At 37.1% G+C, this 23,564-nt stretch overlaps 1 long non-coding RNA gene across 2 annotated transcripts; it reads right to left on the bottom strand.

Annotated features, from left to right (window-relative positions):
* Window positions 1-744: 744 nt before the first annotated feature.
* Window positions 745-22,746, bottom strand: LOC139694569 (uncharacterized). 2 transcript variants are annotated; one of them, XR_011702153.1, is made up of 6 exons: window positions 22,209-22,746; window positions 22,055-22,111; window positions 21,686-21,942; window positions 11,241-11,460; window positions 8,624-8,715; window positions 745-888 (listed from the first exon to the last, which is right to left on the bottom strand). It is a non-coding gene; the product is annotated as an uncharacterized lncRNA (long non-coding RNA). The 2 variants fall into 2 exon arrangements; XR_011702154.1 differs by lacking the exon at window positions 745-888 and adding an exon at window positions 3,270-3,357.
* Window positions 22,747-23,564: the final 818 nt, after the last annotated feature.

Below are 23,564 nucleotides of genomic sequence, written 5' to 3'. Positions count from 1 at the left end.
GATGTAATCTCCAGTTTATGAACAAGGGCATTTGATGATATTTACATTTTTCCCATTATTAATCCCAAAAGTCGTCAGGTATGATGTATTCACTTTGGAATACTGACTCCCTCTAAATTGTTTTGATTTATTCGATATTATTCCCACTGAGGTGCTTATTCACATATTAAATGTTGCATTTTCTCAGAAGTATATATTTTTCATCATTTTCTCACTATTTATTTTCACCTTCATGTTTATCGTTGCCACAATAGAATTTCCAAATTACACTTGACACCCACAATTTGAGGAATCAGGCCCCTCTCATTCATTCCCTTGATGTGAACTTCCACAAGACCGCAATCATTCTTTGATCTTCTTCTGCAGCATGCGTCTGCACGGAAAACGTGCTATTTCCATTATCTGCCACTTCAGTTCACTCACTAGGCCATAGTTTGCACTAAAAATGCCTATTAGTTCATTTTTAATTGTTTCTCTGTATTTGTACCATTTACCCTTGCATGAAATTTCTACCATGGCACTCTTTACCCTATTGTTTCATCCATCTTCCCAGAGGACTAATTCAAATAATTTAAGGTGGTCATCTTTTGCAAGAATCTTTTTTTTTTGCTTATTCTATTTAAAATTTAATTATTGAAATTTCAAGGCCAGACAGCCAGGGCCAGTTTTAAAGGGAATGTTTGTTTGCAGCACATGAATATATTTTTAAAATATATACAAATTTTGTACATATTATTTTTTAATTTTAATTAATACATGTCTCTCAACCAAGTATTTATGAGCATTGCATGATGAGGACTTCTTCTTCACAAGAGGTCCACATGAAGATAAATTGAATAAGTTCAGTATTCATCAATTGGGATGAAAGCTGCGCAGGGAACCACAGTTCTGTAAAGAAAGTATCAGTTTTAGGAGTAAATTGGTATGAATTGATAATTTATATTAGGTTAGAAATCATGTCAAATAATTAATGCTGTAAAAAATGCAAAATATGAAGTTATTTACATATTTTTCTATTACAGATGGCAATTTGCTGCTGGCCCCTGCGTCCATTGACTGCTAATATTCAACTACCATACCCATCAAATTGGAGTAATATGGAGGGGGAATACACAGCCTGAGAGGACATATTGGCTGGATTTTCAGCTCACTGATTTGAGGTCACTAAGTTTGACTATTTCCTCAATGATTGAAATGTACATAGAACATGGCCATCATTGAGGTCAAGTACAAGGAGGGGATGTACCAGCGAAACATGATCCTGTTTCCTTTCCATAATGAGGTATAGGAGCAAGGAATTAATGTGCGAGGAATTAAAGTCTGCAGAGGAAGGCTGAAATTGGTGTGCTGTACAGCAAAGCTAAATCTTTATCGGGAAGTAAGAAAGGGAGATCAACGATAGCAGTTAAAGATAAGGCAGGTAAGAAGATAATAGTTGACGCAGGAAAGATCCAAGAGAGATGGAAGGAGTATATAAAAGAACTGTATAGTAAAGAACTCAGACCAACAAAGTTAGACATTGAAAAAGAAAATGACGTAGAGGAAGACAGCTTAGGTCCAGGCATACTAGACAATGAGATAGAAAGGGCATTAAGGGAGATGAAACTAAATAAGGCTGTTGGGGTGGAACTTTTAAAATGCTTAGGAAAATGTGGGAAGAAGAGGCTATATGAGTTGATCCGTAGTATTTATGAGGAAGGAAACTGGCCGAAAGACTTTGTGAGATCAGTTTTAGTTCCTTTCCGTAAAAAGTATAGGCTACATCATGTGAAGACTACAGGACAATAACTTTGATATCCCTCACAGTTAAAGTTGTTCTCAGGATCAGGGAAAATGATGACTTAGGGGATGATCAGTTTGGGTTTAGGAAGGGGAGAGGCACCAAGAGAGATGCCGTTGTAGTAATGACATCACTAATCAAGAGGAATATAGAATACAATCAAGACAAAGTTGCCTGTTTTGTAGATATTGAAAAGACAGTTGGTAAAGTGAATTGGGAAAATGTAATGAATATCTTTCAGGAAATATGAAGAGATTGAAGGGGCAATAATTCCTATCTTTGTGTGGAAAGTGAAGTCTGGATATGCATAGTTAGGAAGAGGTGTAAGGCAAGGTTGTCAGTTTTCACTGGTGCTGTTCAACCTGTATGCAGAGGAATTGATTAAGGAGGCATGGGAAGAACTGGTGGTAGGAATGAAGGTGGGCGGGGCATTTGTAAAATCAGTTAGGTTTGCTGATGACCAAGTTTTAGTTTGTCAGTCAGCCAAGGGGCTGCAAGCATTGCTGAGTGAATTGGAAATTCAGTGTGACAGGTATGGGATGAGAATTAATATTAATAAAACAAAGTTTATGCGATTTTCTAGAAAGAAAGAGGCTAGGCTTAACATTAAAGAAGAAGGGCAAAAACTAGAGCAGGTAGAACAGTTTACGTTTCTCGGTACTGTTTTGGACCAACACGGTCAAAGTAATAGGGACGTAAGGCGAAGAATTGCGCTAGGCAAAGAGGCTTTCACAAGGAGGAGGGAGTTGATGAGAGGGGCGTTGAGTAAGGATGTTAAGAAAAGACTCGTAAAAATTTTAATTTGGAGCGTAGCTATGTACGGTGCGGAAACTGGGTCATTGAAGCAGGAGGATAGACGTAGATTGGAGGCTTTTGAAATGTGGGTGTGGAGAAGAATGGAGAAGGTGAAATGGACAGAGAAGAAAACAAACGAGGAAGGACTAAGTATTGTGGGCGAAGAGATGTATGGAGGGGGGTACTGGCAGGCAGTGTGATAGAGGGGAAAATGTTGGGCAAATGAGTAAAGGGAAGGAATAGGATACAGATTTTGGATGGGATGAAGGGAGGAATATGAGGTACCCACAGCTGTCCATCAAAAATTTAGATTAGATATTGGACTATATCTACCAGTGTGTTAAAATTAATTAAATAATGTGAATGTGCTTTTTTTCATAGAATAACAAAATTAAACAAAAACAGTGTAATAATGTCATTAATCAATCAATATATATATGTAAGCATGTACTGCTTGTATTGTTTCAATTTCACAATGTTTCTCTTGGCATGAGGCCCTACAGGAAGTAATGCTGATCTTGCTACATATTGTGGCAATTGATCTTACCTACTGGCATAATAAATCAACTTGGTTAATTGATATTGGTAATGGATTGAAGACCTATAGGAAAACACAACAAGATCAATAGCAAAGTTTGCTTTTCCTTTGAAGTTATTTACACAACATGTTTGATTCCTAATCATAAACATACCGTAGTTAGTAGCCATAGAACAAACTGAAGAGCCACAATTCATTAATCAAGAATATGTATTCACATCCTTAAGTGTTCGCAGTTGTACTCCTGAAGAAAAGAGGTAAAGTATAAATGCCTACTTGATGGAAATGCCATTAATTACCCCTAGTTACAGACTACGGAATATAAATTAACTATGAATAGCTGAACTTAACTTTGGACACACCCACTCTAATATTATTTGGGCATTGACATTATTAACATTGAATAAAAAACATGCCAGAATTTAGAGGAATACTTCACATTTCATTGAGCTAATGTTGAACAAAATATTGAACACATTTGGGACAAAAACTCCCAAGTGCTCCCATGTAAAGAGTTAGCAGAGATGAATGCATGTAGTTAGCATGAGGGAGAGCTCAATCCTACGCACGCAAGTACGCCTTTGTTTCTTCAGTGATAGCAGACTGTGCTTAGATGATACAATGCCTAAATGATTTATCAAAATGCATAGCAACTCTTAAGAACCCCACTCATATTCTTAGTACTAATACGATTCAACAGTAAGTGCTTTCTCATGAGAAGATGTAAAGCTATTTAAGTTTTAATATTCTTTTACATTTCGTAGCGCCGGTTCAAGGTACTCCACATAATATATGAAACAACATTGACTTCACTTATCAAGAATTTGAAGTAATAGTTTCTTTACATTGAGCAAAACCTAGAATCTGCTAACAAAATTAACAAAGAAAAAGAGTGAAGAGATGGTATAAGCATTTCACTGTAGGCGATTGCCCATGATTTCCATAGACAAAAACTATAAGATATAATAAATAAAACCTAACAGCAACATATACTAGAAGGTGTTAAGTTGAACAATCTGTTCTCCCAATTTCGAACAAATGTATTCTAACCAAAAGATAACTTTTCTTTAAGTAGCCCTAACACATGATTTCCTACTGTGATCAAATGGTGGGTCTAGGTGGGTTAGAAAAAATTGATGGAAAACCTAATCCTACACTGAGCCCACCTAAACTTGCACTAGGCCAACCTAAACTTCCTTTCGCACATAGAATAGCTTGCCGAAATGAAGTACTAATCAAAACAATTTAAGTTCAATCCTGCCTTTTGAGATCAAATGCATTCCATTGCATTATTTCATCCTGTACGCATTTCTGAGAAGAAAGATTTAATATTTTATGGTCAAGTTATCCTGCCAAGTAAAACATGGCCAAAAGTAGTCCACACAGGAGGAACAGTGAATCACTAATAGATAAACCTGAAATATTTCATCTAAAATAATCAAAAATATTTTCTAATTAAATATTTGTGCTACGTTTAAAAAAAACTTACAAGTTAAGGTAAAATGGCTGATATAAAATGCAGAAATGAATAGGCAACATGTCGAAGGTGACCTAGAAAGAAAACAACAGTCATGCCGTCGCGGATACCTTAGTACAACTATATTGTAGGCTTCACTATTTGCGATTCAGGAAAAAAACATTTTCATCTTCCTTGAGTTGGACTAACTTCTAAGGTTAAAAAAATGCACTTCCCGATCTTTCACGATCGGGAAGTTCACTTTAAAAGAATACTGGTGCATATCGTGTTTAAAACAAAATTTACTGAAATCAACAGGTGAAAGACCATTATTAATGCTTTAAAAAATTACCTCTAATGGAAATCCATTCCAATATTGAATAATGTAATAAAATTTTATAATTGGCATAGCATCAACTTAAAATGATGAAGAATACAAATATTGAATTTTTTAAAGTCTTATTTCTTCATTAATCAGGTCCTCCATCAAAGTTCCAACTTAAGAAAGTTTTAAAACAAGAAAAGCTGCTTTCTCGACAGTTGCCTGTTACCGGAGGCGATTAAGAAAAGAAAATTGATGGCGAACGGGGTTAGCGACAGCAAATGAAAAAAGAAATTACGATATCGTTCCAGATTTAATTTTAAAAATTCATTTAAAATCGCGCTAGTTTTTAAAAAGCAAACTAAGACATACATGAAGTTTCGTACTTTTTATGTGATTGAAAATTGCTTGAAGGTTTTTTTTATTTTTTCCTTGAAGTATGTGGAACATTTTTCACGTCGCTTGAAAATAAAAAAAACAGAAGTTAATTTCAAACTAACCATAGAATAAAATTGAAGCGCAATTGCTGATGGCATAGATTTCCCTGAAAATAAAAATGCTTTTAACTGAAATGACATATGCTTCCTCAAAAATATTCCACCTGGTTACCACCAACGGGAAAATTTTCTCCTTGGCCGCCTAGTTCTGCAGACTTCACTTCTACATAGCGTGATAAATAACGCACCAAGAGGGACGAGCCCAATAGTACAAAAAGAGAGCGGTTTTCATTCTTCCAGAATTTATCTTTACCTAGCAATATTTTCGGTAAATCATTAAACGCTGTAATCAATCATCATTTTGGAATGGATTTCACTGGTGGCGTCTAAAACTACGTTCATATTATCAAATCGATTAAGTTATGGCATGCCAGACACAACTGTATGTTAATGCGAATTAAGTAATGCATTGAATGCGGTGTACTAAATTAACTAAATCAGTCCAGTGATAACAACACATGAACGGAGGGGGGATGGGAACGAGTTCCAGATACAGGATTATAGGATCCGAAATATTTTTTTTATCCAAGTTCGATCCGAGAAAAGGAACAGCACTTATGATAAAATTTCAAACAATTTCGCCACATTTCTTTCTAGATTTTTTGAGATGGCGCACTCAGAAGAATACTTAAACTCGTATTGGCCTCGCTACCGCAACGATTGCTTAAATTATTCCTTGAAAACGTTTATCGCTTAAGTTGCATGAAGTCAACAAAACAATAGATGACAATATAAGCTGGAGAGGAGACAACAGCAATATGCGAGGCAACGGCACACAATAAAAAGGATGCATAAGGAGCAAAAAAGACCTGTAGATACAAAGATTTAGAAACTAAGTTTTTTAAGAAACTAAGTTAAGAAAATTTGATAAAAATGATTGCCTCAAAATTTATTCAGGTCGACGCGTTTATTATTCCCGATAAACTTTTCAGTTTGGTATTATGCACTTTGCCACAAACATGCAAATCTTCGAACTACGTACATTGAACGTAAAATATCGTTAAAATGTATCAGCTTCGATGCCATTAAGAATCGACAGTGATACGCGTTGAGTAGCAATTATATAGAGAAAGTCGATAAGATTAACTTTCGCATAATTAAAAGCGGTCGACCTCAGGATAATTAAACAGGTAATATGAATGATGCTTGACATCAAACTTTTTCAGAGATTCTGATTTAATATGGCGCGGCGCATTTTAAAATTCAACATGGCCCGAATTTACTTCAGCCAATGCCAGCTGCTTTTTGCCTAAATAGTTGCCTTCAATGATCATTCGAAAATGTTTGGACTAACAGCAGATCACTTAAGCTTTTAAAGAATAGCAGAGGTCAGTCAAGTTTTCCAAAATCGAGCGCAGGAATTCGTCCCATCTGAAGGCGGAAGCTCAAATTCACATTAATATTTACATTCCCTTTGCACTGCGGCAACTTTATGAAAAAAAGCTATCCCCAGAAAGGTAACATTTGAGTTTACAATAGTCCACGCTTTGTTTTAGAGATGAACAGGTTAGCTCGTAATTTAATTTTTTTTTATGTTCGCTTTAGTAAAATGTGGTCGATTCTACGTAAAATCGTCAAAGAACTTGCCACATTTATACAATTCTTATAAATTGTAAACAATCACGGACTTGAGAGAAAATATATCTAAAATATTAGTTTAATATATCCGACGTCTTTCGAGACGTTTCAGTCCAAACTTTCCGAAACATTCTTTAGCCCCAACGCCTCCTCAAATACCCTCGTAAAATTAAGATCTCTCCTGAAGTAATCAACGGAAAAGGTTTCTGGCCAAAATAATTAAGTTGAAGAAACTGTGCATTTAACTATTATTACATTGATTAAAATTTGCGTAATTCTTAATGATTTTATTCATAATTACGAAAGGTTTCTTAGAACTCTTCATTTACGAGCAATAGATAATGAGTGGAATAAGAGATGTTTCAACTATTTACGAAACCATTTAAGTAATGTCAAAAGATCTTAATTATTTAATTCATTCAATTGACTCCCTCGATAAATTATTCAAATATCTTAAAAAACACGGAAGGATAGCGAACAAATGTTCATAAATGAAGCACGACGAGTTTGTTTTGGCATAGGCATTCTTAAGGGGGTATAATAATTAAATACAACATGGAATTGGAAGGGATGGATTCAACAAGTCGAGACTCCGTTAATTATTAGATTTACCCCTTAAAATCCTTCGGAGTAAATTGTTTCTATCGTCGTGAAAATTCCAGAAAGTGAATCTTGCGCGAAAATTCAAAGAAATACGATTTAGGAATGCCGAGAGAGCGGGCGATACCTACTCCTCACTCGGTGTGGCCAAAACATAACTAGCGAGTCAATAGGCAATTAAATTGCAAAATATTTACCGTAATGTTATTAAATCGAACCTACGGGACGGAATTGAGTTACCTCTCTGAGAAGTATAGATGAGCGACAACAGTGGCTACTCTATGATCAGCTGATCGCAGAGATCATTCGCTCTACACTCCTAAGCCCGTTTCATATCTCGATTCGACGCAGCATTCTTCCGCTGAGCTAAGTCTCCGTAAGTCTAAGATCCTTAAATCTAATGCACTAATCCAAGAGGGAGTAAAACGGTTTCTGTTTTCCAATTAACTCTCTCTCAACCTGCGACATCACCCACATTCGGTTGAACTGAAAAGAAGCAAGTCACGCCGAAAGTGAAATTAAATCACGTATCCCTAAGTATGAGATTCAATTCATATTTGGTAGGTTTTCGTTTAAAGCATTCATGTTAAACATGGGCAATTTGACTGCAAAAGTAATTCCCGAATGAAAAGTTACCAGATACGCTTCCTTTAACGTATTTCCACGAATGTCGAACATACCTTTATAAAATATACAGGGAACCTCGTTCTCCCAAGTACAATACGAGGTCTGAACAGAAAAGTAACTCAAAAAGAGAAAATCATACGTTTTCGGTAAAGTGGCGTCAAATTTCGCCTTTCTTAAACGTCAAGTTTTAAGTGCCACGATGCCTTAATTCAGTTACGGCAGCATGCATTTACGAATGTGCCCTTTCAAACGCGAACCAGCATTATTACAACAGTGAATATCCAAGAAAATATTAGACAATATTATGAGTGAAATAAAGGTCACGAAATAATTCGACAATCGCGGGAAATGCATTTTAACCATATAATTCGGGTATTAAAGTAAATTTCTCAGGAAAAAGGCCAAAGATAAAGAATGCATTGCCACTTACTTGACTTAATCCAGACACCAGTGATCTCGATCTTCCGTCGCTCTCGCTACGTCGTTTACGCCGCATAGGCGTTCCCTCTCTCTTGGGCACACCTGCATCAACCAGAACTTTGTTCGAGTAAGATAGTAAGATTGAATGTCTACATAGAAGTAAGTCCACGACCAGGGCATGAAGAGGAAAGGGGGGAGAATGGTTCGACGGACGGAAGGGAATGGTTGGCGAAGGGGGAGGTTTGACCTGGCGTGGGGGAGGGAGTTAAAGAGTGAGGGGGGATTTAGAATAGGGGAGGAGGGAGATTGGGAATAACGAAAGAATGTTTTAGACAGGTGAACACGAAATGGCAAGGACATAAAAGGAGACAAGCATTTGTTCATGGAGCTTCATATGAACAATAAATTTGTGGCAAAAATAGACTATCTTACAACAAGTTGATTGGAACTTGTTCATGCTTGAGATGTGCAAACTCATTGGTGCGTAAGGTATACTTAAGTACAAACAATTCAACATTTTATTTCCTATTTTTTCTATAAAAAAGTAATGGGCACGAGAGAAGAAAGATAATGATAGCAATAGAAACGAAACGGTCAGTCACGAGAATAGTTTTTGCCGAAAGACTTAAAACCAATAATTGCTGAAAAAAATCATCGAGAAGGCCAGTTTCTCAACCAAAATGACCAAAACTATTTGGATAATGATCTAAAAATTGTCCAAATTTTCTGGTAGTTTTATTTAGAGGACAAACGTCAAGCAAGGTATTAACACTGAATAAGTGAACGTTTTCAAGTAACCTTGGGTATTTTTCCATTCATAAAGTGTAAGACGTGCTCATTTAGACTGCAGCGTGATTTTGATACCTTCGTTGAAAAACTACCCCCTTTAGGTCGTTCCCGAAGAGACGAAGTTCAGTCCCTCGGGTCCGATTGACGCGTCGGTGATTCAATTAGCTTCCTTAGGAGGGGTCAGAATTCTACTCGGCGCCAGCCGGAGGTTTGCTCAAAAGGATCCGTTTACGACGAGAAGGTCGCTGGTTGAAATTTTTTACGGAAATCAGAACATGGGTCCTCTACGACTTCGCTTTGCGCTGCGTTCGAACTCACATCCCACCGTTGCCTTCCAGTGAGCAAATACGTGAATGCCGAGTCGGCTTCCTCGCCGTCTCGCCTTCAATCCCTCGCGCCTATCCGATCCCGAAAAGCACGCCCACCCTTGACAGGGATATGTGGATTCGATTACCTACTCAATAACATGACTGAATATGCTCTCATTCTTGGTCTCGTAGGTCGTACCAATACTTCTCTCATATCTACCAAAATTTCTGTACAAAGTTTTCGGGACAATTTATCTGCTCTGTTTAAACCAAGGTGTCTAATTATTTTTACATCGACATAATTCATTGTATTAAGTAGTACAAGGAGAAGAACTTCGTTAGGCCAAGAAGTTTTAAGGAGAGAGTTGATGACAGGGAAGTTCAGTAAGGATATTAAGAAAAACTCGTCAAAACCTCGATATGGAGCGTAGTTTCTACAACGTGGAAGCATAGTCATTGAAACAGGACAATAAGCAGAGATCGGAGGCTTTTGAAATATGGGTGCAGATGTGGGGGGATTGTTGAGAGAAATATGTGCACAGCAGGCAGGAAACTTGGATGCAAAGCGTACTTGAACAACCAGCGATACCGAAAACTTAGATATTTGACAGCAGTGAACATTATAAATTGCTTTTTACATAAATATAAGCCCCAGGTGAGATGTGTAGAAAAATCACCCTAGAATTTGAACATTGCGATTACTTTATAAGAGAAGTGGTAGATTTTATTAGACATGACTGACGCCGAGTTTTCTTTTCTGAATATAATTTATATTCTCCACTTTAAATGTAGCTATATAGTATTGATTATGATCACCTTTGTTTTATTCACAAGTTTTGATACTAAATTTAATAGGAATTTAATAGTATTCCTTTGGAATAGAATCTAAAGAGATTCATTAGGATTAAAATATAAGAATAGGGCACATTAGCTACCTTTCTCTGCCAACCCATTTTGGGTGGGATGTGCAAAGACTGCAAAGGCTATTTTCAGGAATTTTGCAGGATTCTAGATTTTGAATTATTTCTAGTACTTAATATTATTTAATGCTTCTAGTTTTTCACCCAGTGCTGAAGATATATTTGGGGCTTGGAATCATTGAATAATTACAAGGGTTATAAAAACATAGAAGAACTTAAGAGGTAAATATAATGTGCACAATCAGCATATACCGTGAGAAGAGGGGAAACCATCTTAACAAGCCGCAGAGATAGAGCATAAGACGCAAAGAGAGACGAGCAGTTCACTAGGCCGCATATCATGAAGTAAATAGTCAAAAACATTGGGCTAATATATTGGCCCATGGCAGTTAGCGCACAACCAACGAGGGCCAATATATCCACCCGCTGGCAGCAACAGAGTTAAAGAATGGCAAAATTTCCAAAAGTATCAATTGTGCTAATTTAACATGCTTTTGGCTGAGTCCAGCCCTGCATTTATTAGCAGAGCACCTATCCCTAATAAATAGGATGTCAACAAAGGTACTCAATCAACCAAAAGGCTAGTTTGAAAAACGAGGGTATAGCTCACTTCATTCCATGCCATACACAGCATGTGAACTCCACACACCAGGATATGAGGGCCAGTTCCTCTTTCCCTCCATGGGCTGCAGTTTTCCTGGAAGATAATCTGTTGGGTGCCTGGAATTTCACAGCTTTGGTAGAGCCATGGGTGTCCTAAATACGAGGTCTCGTAAACCCAGGTCCTCTGGTCTGTAGGCCAACATTCTACTCTTGAAGATAACACCACCCTATAATGAGAGGATACATATAGGCTACAAAAACTAGGAAGTAAGTTTTGATCATGTTGAGTACACAAGAGAAATATTTTGAAAAATGCAGGTGTTACCTTTAATTTAAGTCTGTGGAGAATTTTTTGTATTAAGATTTCCAAACAAAATTGTTGACAAAATATTTGGGGCAATTTAAACACCCAAAAACTATTGAACCGAAAATTCTGTTTACTATTAAAACCCATTAAGTATCATTTTGATATCTGATCCTAAGGTAAGTTGATTAAAATATATTATCACATTTCTACTAAACACAATATTATAAGTTTTTTCATTATAAAAAAATTGATATGAACATAATCAGGCTGTAAATCATTTAAAACTAATCACAGGATCAAAAGACAATATATTTTATTTGTTCTTCCATAGAAATGACACAAAGTAACTTGAAAAAATGACAAGTAATAACCTAAAATAATGAAATCTTTACCACCAGAAAATGGGCAAAGTTTCAACTCCTAGATGAACCAGTGGTTATTACTGCATCAGTAGCACACGTCACTTATTTCCCAGCTAACGGGAAAACCTTGCATAGTTGATGATCTGACAATATTAATAGTGTGGACAATCCAAATTTGACGACTTTAAAACTGAGGCTATACTGTTTCCCCAAATTTTTTGTAGCATTACATTAGGTTTTTTCCATGATACCAAATGAATTGATGGTGGACTCAAGGAGTGACTTACTAAGTGAAATTTGGATTTCCAGTACCGCCAGGCTTTAGGTAAAATTGGGCAGAGATGAACTCAAAATTTCAGTTACTAGGTAAAACTGAGAAATTGTAGCCCTAGAAGTTAAAAATAGTGATCTCATTGTGCTAGACGGTAGCTATTGTCAGCGTAAAATCTAGATATTGAGCATAATTTACACAGCACGAAGGTATAGTCATTGAAATAGGATAATAAGCTAAGACAGGAGGATTTTGGAATAAGTGTGTGAAGAAGGATGGAAAAGGTGAAGTGGACTGAGAGGAAAATAAGAACATTCTAGGCTGGGTGGGGATGTAAGGGGACTGTTGGGAAAAAACATATGCCCAAAGCAGGAAGGAAAAGTATATGCAAAGCACTTTGATTTGGAAGGAATATAGCAGACTGTGATACAAGGGAGAACGTTATGCAAGCGAGGAAGGGGTAGGAAAAGGATAGGGATGCTGGACGGAACGAAGGGAGATAGGAAGTATACAAGAGTTGAAGAGGGGCCTAATGTAAGGCTGGATGTTGGTTCGCACTTTGCTAAGGAGGGAAAAGGTAATTATCGCTGTAGATTTGTTATTTGGCTAGTATTGCTGTATCATTTGGTAGCTTGTGTCCACCCAAAACCAATCTTAACCGGTAGATTACTGATGATAATAATTATTATTCATTTTTGGAACTCTAAAATTGACTAATTTCAAGTTGTCTCTGCAGTAGTAAACTAAATAAAGCATAGTGATTACAACCATGTATCTTAAGGAACACTGCATAATCATTTGAATGATATTAGGGCTGACCAGAAAGTAACCTATGTTTCCACCTAGCATGGCATTGGGGTCTGAACGTCCCTACTCTCAGTACCCATCCTGCTGTGGTGGTGTGCAGGCTGTGGTTGTTGCACTTTGCCCACTGTGAACAGTTTTTATGTGCGTGCTGCAATAGAAAATCCTCCAAGTTGTAAAGTTTGACCTGTGATTAGACTTTTACTGGCAAAAAACCACAAGCCAAATGAAATTCATAGGCAACTTCGTGAAGTGAACTGAGACAGAATAATGAGTGGAGGCAGAGTAAGGCAGTGGTGCATTCATTTTAAAAATAGCCACACCAATATTCACAACAAGGATTGCAGTGGTTAGGCTAGCCTTGAGACAGATGAATTGATAATTAAAATCAACAAAAAAGTTAAAGAAAATCGTGTCATTTTACAATTGCAGATCTCTTGCTCGAGGTGGCTTGCAACACAGCGCTTTTCCAGTGATGTAGAATGGTATGCTGGTATATGAAGGTGATCCCAGAGGTACCCGACCCAACAAAGAAAACAAAAAAATTTTGGAAAAGAATGTACTTATTTTTCAACATAATCTCCTTTCAGCTCTATACACTTTTCCCAACGATGTTCAATACACTTTCTATAATAAGAACTGTCTTGCCACTCAAAATAGCCATTAACTGCCAACATTACTTCTTCACGGCTGGAAAATCTTTGACCACCGAGCCATTTTTTCAAGTTTGCAAACAGAAACAACCAAATTTTCAGTTAATATGCAATGTACTGCAATTTTTGAAATGCCTCCTATGTCTGCTAGCTCGTGCACTTTCAGTCGATGATGATCCAGTATCACTTTGTGGATTTTCTTCACTGTTTCTGGAGTCGTCACCTCATTTGGTCGACCAATGCGATGCTCGTCTTGACAGCAGGCACGGCCTTGTTTTAAATCTGCTACCCAATATTTTTTCTGTTATAAACTAAGGAGCAGACTCACCCAGAGTAGAATCCAGTTCAGCTTTTATATTGGTTGGGTTGAGGCTTTTTAAATGAAAGTATTGTTTCACAGAACAATGACCAATTTTCTCCATTTTAACAAATTCACTGAAAACATTCACTACTGATGGCTTCCAAACAAATACTAAACAACATGGCGCCTTCAAACTTGAAATATATGCTTTATAGATTGCGTGCTTTCTAATAATGTGATTTTTCAAACAACTACAGTCATCTGTAAGTCAGGACATGTACTTCCTCATAAACAAGTAGTTAAAATGTAAGGAGGCAGATTCCTTCAGCGACTGAATTGAAAAGCTTGGGTACCATTATTAATAAGGTGTTCACAGTAATTGAAGTATAAGAACCACAGTCTGCATACTACTACAGCAGGATGTATACTGAAGTTAGGGAGATTTAGACACCAAGATGCTCTTACCCTACCCACTGCCACAATAGGCCATAAAATAAGTTACTTTCTTGGACGCCCTCATAGACAAGACCCATGAGATTATTCAGGCTGATTCTGAACTTAGGGCTGGGGAGAAATATTAAATCTAGCTCCTCTCATCCTTTTTCTTCAGAAGTACAAATGATGTTTTTAAATGTAAAAATTACAGGATCACAGTTTGACAACTTGTTAAGATCCATGGAAAAATTGATCTCAAGTAAATGACTAACCCGACATTTTCATGCAGACATTGAACATAATGACATATTACCATTGTGGACACGAAATGACCTTACCTATGAGTGTATATTTTTTTTAAGGTAATCTTCTACCGGTTAAGGTAGGTTTTTGGATGGACACAACTACCAAACAAATATTTTATTACTCCTAACAAAACACAAAATCCATCATCCTACTCTATATCAGGTCCCTCTTCATCTCTGAGTACTTTCTTCCTCCCTTCATCCCGTCCAACATCCCTATCCTGTTCCTTCCCTTTCCTCTTTTGTCCAACATTCTACCCTCTATCACAGTCTTCAACATCCCACTGCCGGTCAATACCCCCTTCATCCACTTTTCCTGCCTCCATAGGATTGCTCCCAACAAACCCCTCTCTTCGCCCACCATACTTCCATACATAAGTACTTCCTCATTTGTTTTCTTCTCTGTACATTTCACCTTCTCCATTCTTCTCCACACCCACATTTCAAAAGCCTCCAGTCTACGTCTATCCTCCTACTTCAATGAACACGTTTCCACACCCTACAGAGCTACGCTCCATATCAAAGTTTTTACGAGTCTTTTCTTAACATCCTTACTCGAAGTCCCCGTCATCAACTCCCTCCTCCTTGTGAAAGCCTCTTTGCCTAGCGCAATTCTTCTCCTTACGTCCCTACTACTTTGACCTTATGGTCCAAAACACTACCGAGATACGTAAACTGCTCTACCTGCTCTAGTTTTTGCCCTCCTATTTTAATATTAAGCTTGGCCTTTTTCTTTCTAGAAAATCGCATAACCTTTGTTTTCTTAATATTGATTCTCATCCCATACCTGTCGCACTGAATTTCCAATTCACTCAGCAATGCTTGCAGCCCCTTGGCTGACTGACAAACTAAAGCTTGGTCATCAGCAAACCTAACTGATTTTACGAATCCCCCGCCCACTTTCATTCCTACCTCGAGTTCTTCCCATGCCTCTTTGATCATTTCCTCTGCATACAGGTTGAACAGCAACGGTGATAATGGGCAACCCTGCCTTACACCTCTTCCTAACACTGCCCATCCTGACTCCCCGTTTCCCACCCCCACCTGAGCAGTCTGAGACATGTACAGGTTGCGGATTAGCCTCCTTTCCCTCCAATCTATTCCTATTTTCTGCAATATACTCATTAGTTTTTCCCAATTCACTCTATCAATGCTTTTTCGAAATCTACGAAACACGCAAATACCTCCTGGTTGTGTTCTATATTCCTCTCGATTAATAATCTCATTACTGCAATGGCATCACGCATACCTCTCCCCTTCCTAAACCCAAACTGATCATCCCCTAAGTAATCATTTGCCCTACTCTCTATCCTTTTGTTTATGATCCTGAGAACAACTTTAGCTGCGTGGGATATCAAACTAATTGTCCTATAGTCCTCACATGACGTGGCCTTTACCTTTTTCGGAATAGGAACTAAAACTGATCTCACAAAGTCTTCCGGCCAGATTCCCTCCTCATAAATACTACGGATCAGCCCATATAGCCTCTTCCTCCCACATTTTCCTAAGCATTTTAAAAGTTCCACGGGAATGTTATCTACCCCCACAGCCTTATTTAGTGTCATCTCCCTTAATGCCCTTTCTATCTCATTGTCTAGCATGCCTGGACCTAAGCTGTCTTCCTCTACGTCATTTTCTTTTTCAATGTCTAACTTTGTTGGTCTGAGTTCTTTACTATACAGTTCTTCTATATACTCCTTCCATCTCTCTTGGATCTTTCCTGCGTCAACTATTACCTTACCCGCCTTATCTCCAACTGTTAGCATAGATCTTCCTTTCTTACTTCCCGATAATGATTTAACTTTGCTGTACAGCGCACCGATTTCACCCTTCCTCTGCAGACTTTCCATATCCTCGCACTGCGTCTTCCTCCATGCTTCTTTTGCTTTATTTGTTGCCCACCTCAATTTATTGTTCAATTCTTTGTACTTCATTTTGCCTAATTCTGTATTTATATTCTTCCATTTTCGCCGCTCATCCATCTTTGTAATCATCTCATCCGTGATCCATGGTTTCCTAGTCCTTTTAGCGTTAACGGTTCCAATAGTGTCTTTTGCGGCTTTAGACAAGCCTTTTTTGATCATTTCCCATTTTTCTTTGATAGTTATAAGCCCTTTACCATCCTCCATGATTTTCTCTACCGCCTGTTTGTAATCCTTCCTTTTCAACCCATTTAATGCTTCTACATTCCATTTTCTAACTCGCCGCCCCTGCCTTATCTTTTTGAAACGTACGCTACATTTCATAACGACAAAATCGTGGTCTGAGTCGCATCCGCTCCCGGGAAGCTGTGGGAATTTATCACACTGTTCCTAAACTTGTGTCTAACCAGGATATAATCTAGCTGATATCTTCCTGAGTCACCTGGCATTTTCCATGTATACCTGCGTCTTTTGTGGTGTCTAAACCAAGTGTTGGTGATAACTAACCCCTGTCTCCTACAGAACTCAACTGCTTTCTTCCCGCGGTCATTCCTCGTGCCCAAACCGTCCATTCCAATCCCCCGTCACTATCAAATGTTTCCCTGCAGGAACACACGTGATCATGTCCTCTAACTGATCGTATATCCTATCGACTTCTTCTTCCTTATGGTTGCTCGGTGGCATGTATACCTGAATAATAACTAAGTTCGTCGGTTCTGCTTTTATCTCCACTAGTAGTATTCTATCCGTTACCTGCTCTATGTTGACTATGCTTCTTCCTACCTCTTCATTTAATACTATGGCAACCCCTCGTTGGCTCTCATCCCCACCGCAGTATATTATTCTACAGTATACTTATCACTCCAGTAATCCCCGCTATCTTTCCATCTCACCTCGCATAGACCTAAAATATCTATATTTCCCCTTTCCATCTCTCGCTTAACATTCTCCAATTTCCCTGTCCTCATCATTGTCCTAACATTCCACGTTCCTATTCTAACTAATTTGGTCTTCTTCTCCTGCGTCTTCTGTCCTGCTGCTGCTGGTTTTCCCTTGCAAAGGTTTCGTGGGATGACGACCGCGGAAGCCTTGCCTCCCCCGCTGCCGGGCACGACACACGGCCGATTGGGCCGAGCCCCGTGGTTGCCAGGACTCAAAATATCTCTATTGTCCATCATATTTTTTTGAGAGGGAGTGTATATGTGTCATTATTAATGATTTATTCTACATGCAAATCATTTGAGACCAAATTGTACATTGGAAATTACTCAAAAACTTACTAGTAGGGAATATAACTAGTTAGATTCCCTACTAGTCTAATCAGGATTCCACCTTAAAATGATGCATACATCTTGCACACAAAATGCACTAATGACTGCACAAGAAATGAAATGCCTTTACCAAAACTTTTTTCTCCCAAATTCAGCAGTCTAAATCCACACTCAGGAGAAATTAAGTGGTGGAAATCTCCCATCAGCAGAACAGAGATCAAATCTAGTGGAGTTGGATATTTCATTAAGGTAGCGTACTACTGCCGCATGAGTAAGCCATGAAAGTTGCACATGCTTGCTACGCTTGTGCTCCAAGATTTTAAATTCCTGAAATGGACACCAGCCAGCTAGAACGTAATACTTGCCTCAGAACACATTTGCATGTAAAATTTCTTAACTGAATTCATTTTTTTAGAACTTAGAGCCATCTTAGTCAATGTTTGACACAAAATGAATACATTGGTCACATACCCTTAATGATATTTATCAACTATATTGAGGCAATCATACTGTGAAAATATTGTGAAAAAGTGGCACCAACAATATGTCTGCTTGTGACAATTCACTCAGTATAGTTGGTTCATACATACAATTATGAATATTATATTAAACAATTGGGTACAAATAGCAGGGGAAAGAGATTTACTGTTACAATTCAAATAGTTTCAAAGGCATGCCTAACAACTTTGAATGAATATATGAGCACATTGGTTGCTTGATCCATGATGACATTTATTTCTTGTACAAATTGTTACATGTGATCTTTATTGACTGGCTCCTATGCTGAAGGTAAATTGTCTACCCAGAACATTAAGTCAAAGCATTCATTAAGCTTCTCACTTTATTTTCATGAATAGTTTACCAATCATACTGATTAAAAAATGATCAGCAATGACTGCCATCCCTTAGTTAATCTAAATAGCTAAAGCTTGAACATCTACAAATCTAAAACAAAATAAATATTTTATTAATCTACAAATCTGACTTGATTAGTTCCTCATCTACTTTAGTTGTTACATCCACGCTTCTCAATTTGTCTCCAACCACTTCCTCCAGATAAATTGAAAAGCATGGGTGATAACAGACAACCCTCTCTCTCTCCCCTGCACAAAAATTACTACCCTTAAATCTCCATCCGATACCATGACATGTGCAACCTGATACATGTATTAGTTTTGGATGAGTCACCAATCTCCCCCGTCTAGCCCTGACTATACACTCGATTAATTGTGCCTTATATACTCTGTGAATCACCTCAGAATCCATGAAGCAAACGAATATATCTTGATTGTGGATTCTTTTCTATAAGTGACCTCATTACTTTTTTGGCACTATGCATACCTATGCAATATCCTATGCTTATAGTTCATCATGTTTAGACATCCCTACTTACTTATTAATAAATAAGAGATAATAAAGATAATAAAATAATAAAGAGAGATAATAAAGAGTTTTTTGCCTGTATAAATTTGGATGGAAATATAGTTCACTAGAATCCCTTGCATTCAAGGCTAATTCTCACAAATAGTTCCCTCTAGAAAAACAAAAAAATGAAATTTGATGAGTCCTGATTAAGTGAGCCAATGATTTCAATTATGATTAATAAAATGAAATAATGATGTATAAAAAAGCCAAATTATAAAACTGACTTAAAAATAGTTAAATGAATAAAGTAAAATTATAATTGCAAAGCTCAATGAAAAAAAAATTATAAGTCACACGCTTTAAATGACAATTTTTTCATGAATTCTGGATTGAGCAATGCAAATTTATGGTGATTACAAAAATAATTTATAGATAAACCAATCTCCATTGCAATAGGCAATCTATTTTGAGGACCTTCAGAAATCCTAATTTTTGGATGGTTTAAAAAGTTGGAGAAATGAAAGGAAAGGTGCATCAAGTAAAAAGAAGATTATGTTGAAAAATAAAAATATATACCAAAAATTATTCATTTTTGTATTTTTTCCAAGGACTTACAGAACGATCCAAATATCCTCTGCCTAGATCTTCATGCACAAAGTGAAGCTTCTCTAAGGAATATTAAGAGAATTATTTTCAAAATAATTAACAGCTGTTTTAGACCATTAATCTCTTTTTTTTAAAACCATTATTATGTAAAGAAAAAGGAAATTCCTCAAACAGATGTTAAAGCAGCTAATGCAAACATTCACTCGGGTCATGATACAGCTGTATTCAATGTGCACTACTTATAAGTTGAATAAGTAAATTATGGGGTATGACCAGAATAACTCAGAAATAGGTTCAGTTCAAATCTGGATTTCATCTTTCTTGCTTCCTTGCTTACTAATTTTGAATTTAGATTTGATTATATTTCATAGCTTTAAAGAGAGAGAGAAGTTATACCATACTTAGAATTGCACAACTGAACAACTCATATTATCAGTGTACTTTTGGGGATGATATGTTGGAATTTTAACATCACGACCTAATGATACCACTTTCGATAAAAATTTATTACAGACCAGTTTTCAATGTATTACATCATCTATGGATCAGGATTATTTTTATCTACTGGAAAAGTGCTATTAATTGGTCACTAATTGACTCCAGGTAAACTTAGTCCTGGGTGAACTCTACCATCACCCACCAAACCGACCTTCGGGTTGATTACTGTGTTTATGGCTTAAATATTTGGCAATAAAAACTCAATATGACATGAAATGAAAATCATATTTTTGAAATTAAGGGCTTAGTGGTCATGATAGGCAACTGAAGGAGGGGGGTCCAAGAGAGGAAGAGTAGAGGCTGTTGGGGGTGCAGGGAGGAATGGATATGACCGTTAGATGCAGTGGAAGTTCGTCATTATAAGAAAAAACAAATTTGCACTTCAGGTACAAGACTTGTACCTGAGGATGGTTCTGTGAACCAAAACACATTGCACATTACCAATTTTCATTTATTAGGTGTTCCAACGGTTGATACTTGGCCAATGAAGCTCCTTATAAATGAGCCTTAACCGAATAAATAACAATATCAATGTTAGCATTCCTAAGAAAATCGTTTTAATTTTAATTCAAGATTTTATTCATCAGAAAAATGCCATGGAGATAAATAATCTGTTTTGATATTGTGGTCTTTAGCAATATCATTCCTTAATAAACACTTTAAAATAAATATCTACAATAATTTCAGTTACTAAAATCACTACAGGGCATTAGTATAAATAAGGTATTGATAAAATTGTTCACTTTTATTACATTCCACTTATCTTTTTTACACGAAAATCTAAATAAAATATTTTCAAGTAGGGTTTGGCACAAGACATTTTCCCAGTTGTTTGAAGTGTCTTTCAAATTAGCCATAAATGAGACAAGACTAATTTTGCAGATCCCACTAGATTGGAAAATCCAAATTCTAGTTGAATCCACAAAGCTGGTATTTCCTTATTCACACCAAGTTCAGTTTGCTTAAAATTTGACTTGATGTGTAGTAATAGGAAAAATCTATATGCATCCCTCATTATTAAATATTTAATTTTGATGTGCAATGCAAAATTACATACACAATTGAATGAACCCATCTTGAAGACTATTATAAACAATAATCCAATAAAATTAGAACAATAAACTAAAATCAAGCATAAATAAAAACCTATTTAGAGAATTAACAGAAATTAGGTGATATTTAAACTCAAAAAGAAATATTAACTACATGCTTAGGGCACCTGAGAACAAGTTGAACCCCTTCAATTTCACAAGCAAAGAAAGCCTATATTATTGGTACAATACAATGCTAAAACCTTTTAAAATGAGACTATATATAATGAAAAGTCAGGAGAAGAATATATTTCAACTTACCTAATTGGAGAAAATCATGAGCACCTTGCAAGACTTCAGCTATCAATATGTCATGGAAGAAAAACAGCTGTATTCACATTCCAAAGCATGTTACAGTGATTGAAGCAGCATCAGGATGGTTGAGTGACAGGGTTCCTCTGCATATGTAGTTGGATTAGATGAAACCATTGTTGAAAGATCGGGCCAGTGGGGCATGGGGGAGTTCTACACAGACCATTTGCATAGACAAACAGGTCCTGCAGATGAGGTATAAGGTCCTGGGAAAAATATCAAGTGCTGAAATTATCCCATTCTTTTAAGAAATCTCAGTGGCCTGGAAAGCATGATCCAATAGAATATATTCTAAGTTCACGTTTCTTTTGTACCTACCATCTGGCCACTGGTTGTTTATGAACTGGTAAAATCGGAGATCCTGACGAAGACGAACTGAAAATTAACGAATGCATGGTAACTCGAGTACTAAATAGATTAACTAAATCTATTTCCTGTGAAAAAAATTGTAACACAGTAACACATTACTCACTCACGATAGAAATTGAATCGAGTTCATCTGAGCAGAAAATAGAACTCAATATGGCTTGAAATTAACCTACATGAAGATAATATTATTACCTAATCGTCAAATTTGTTCATATCACTTGAATGAAACCCTTATCAATCGGAAAATCACTGCGTACTAATAGTCTTTAAAGAATGATTAGGTGACAAGCCGTATTACGAAAAAACAATTGATACAATCAAATTACTGACAATTTACTCGAGTGGTGAATTAATCAAATCGTGAATTGTAGAAATGCCATTTTGTGAAGCACCATTCGAAGTTCGTGGTGAAATATCCAATCAAATCGAAATATTTTTTAAACACGCACTTGGTTATTCTTCCATGACTGAGATTACAAATACACTCATTTATTTACTACATCGTAATCGCGCCTAACATTCTCCAGCTTCACTGACCGGCTCTACCTTTTCGCAACACTGCTGCCTCGTGAACTCAAACCGTTTGAAAGGTGACAACGTCAGAACAAAAACATCGCGCGCGTCAAAGCACATGGATTGAGTATGAAGTCGAATTCGATGGGCATTGTTTGGCGGAGGTGAACAAGGGGGAGGGGAGGGGAAGTGTGGTTAAAAGGCGGAGAGGGTTTGGGGAATTTTTTTCGGCTGACAAAGGAACGAGGGGAGGTAGAATTCGAGAAAGGTATCAGATTTTAAAATTATCAGATTGGAACCGTTTCCGACTGCCGTCAGTGGGAAAGTTAAGAGAGGAACTAAGAAGCACTGTGAACTGCTTTTGGATCATGATTCGCCTTAAGCCTCAATGATTTTCTTGTCCCTTCTAGTAAGTTCTGAAAAAGTACGATGTAAGTTGGGACTTCAAATACAAGAGGAACTTTCTTCAATTAATATACATTTTTCCAACGACAGTGTTTTTTTATTTTATCTGTGATGAAATACCTGTAACTTAGGAGAAATCATTACCTAATTTCCCTATAAAATACACAAATTGTTCCTTCTTTTGGCCGTATGTTCCACGCTGGGAAATTCAGCACTACTGCTTAATAAAGGAAAATATTCCACCAACTTTGGCGAAGAATATAATTATGCGGCAAAATCGACGTTTCCTTTAACTTTGGAAGCTTAAGTATAGACGTGACGCTTTTACAACACAAAAAAATTTACCAGAGTATTATACAAGGTCTGCCCCAGAGGTAGTAGGACTTATTTTTTCTCGGATAGTTGGACGGACGGGCAGCGGTTTCTCTGGCTGGGTTCGAGGGGAGGGTAGTCTTAGAAAAGACCGGAGGCCGGTGGTAGTTGACTCCCAGCCTTTGCAGAGTGCGGATCGTTCGTTTGCGAAACCTCTATAACGTGAACA

This window comes from Hetaerina americana, unplaced genomic scaffold, assembly GCF_022747635.1.
Source record: "Hetaerina americana unplaced genomic scaffold, ioHetAmer1.1.p SCAF_50, whole genome shotgun sequence".
NCBI lineage: Eukaryota > Metazoa > Arthropoda > Insecta > Odonata > Calopterygidae > Hetaerina > Hetaerina americana.
Note: the sequence above shows the minus strand (reverse complement) of the source record. Positions and strands in the feature narration are given on the sequence as shown.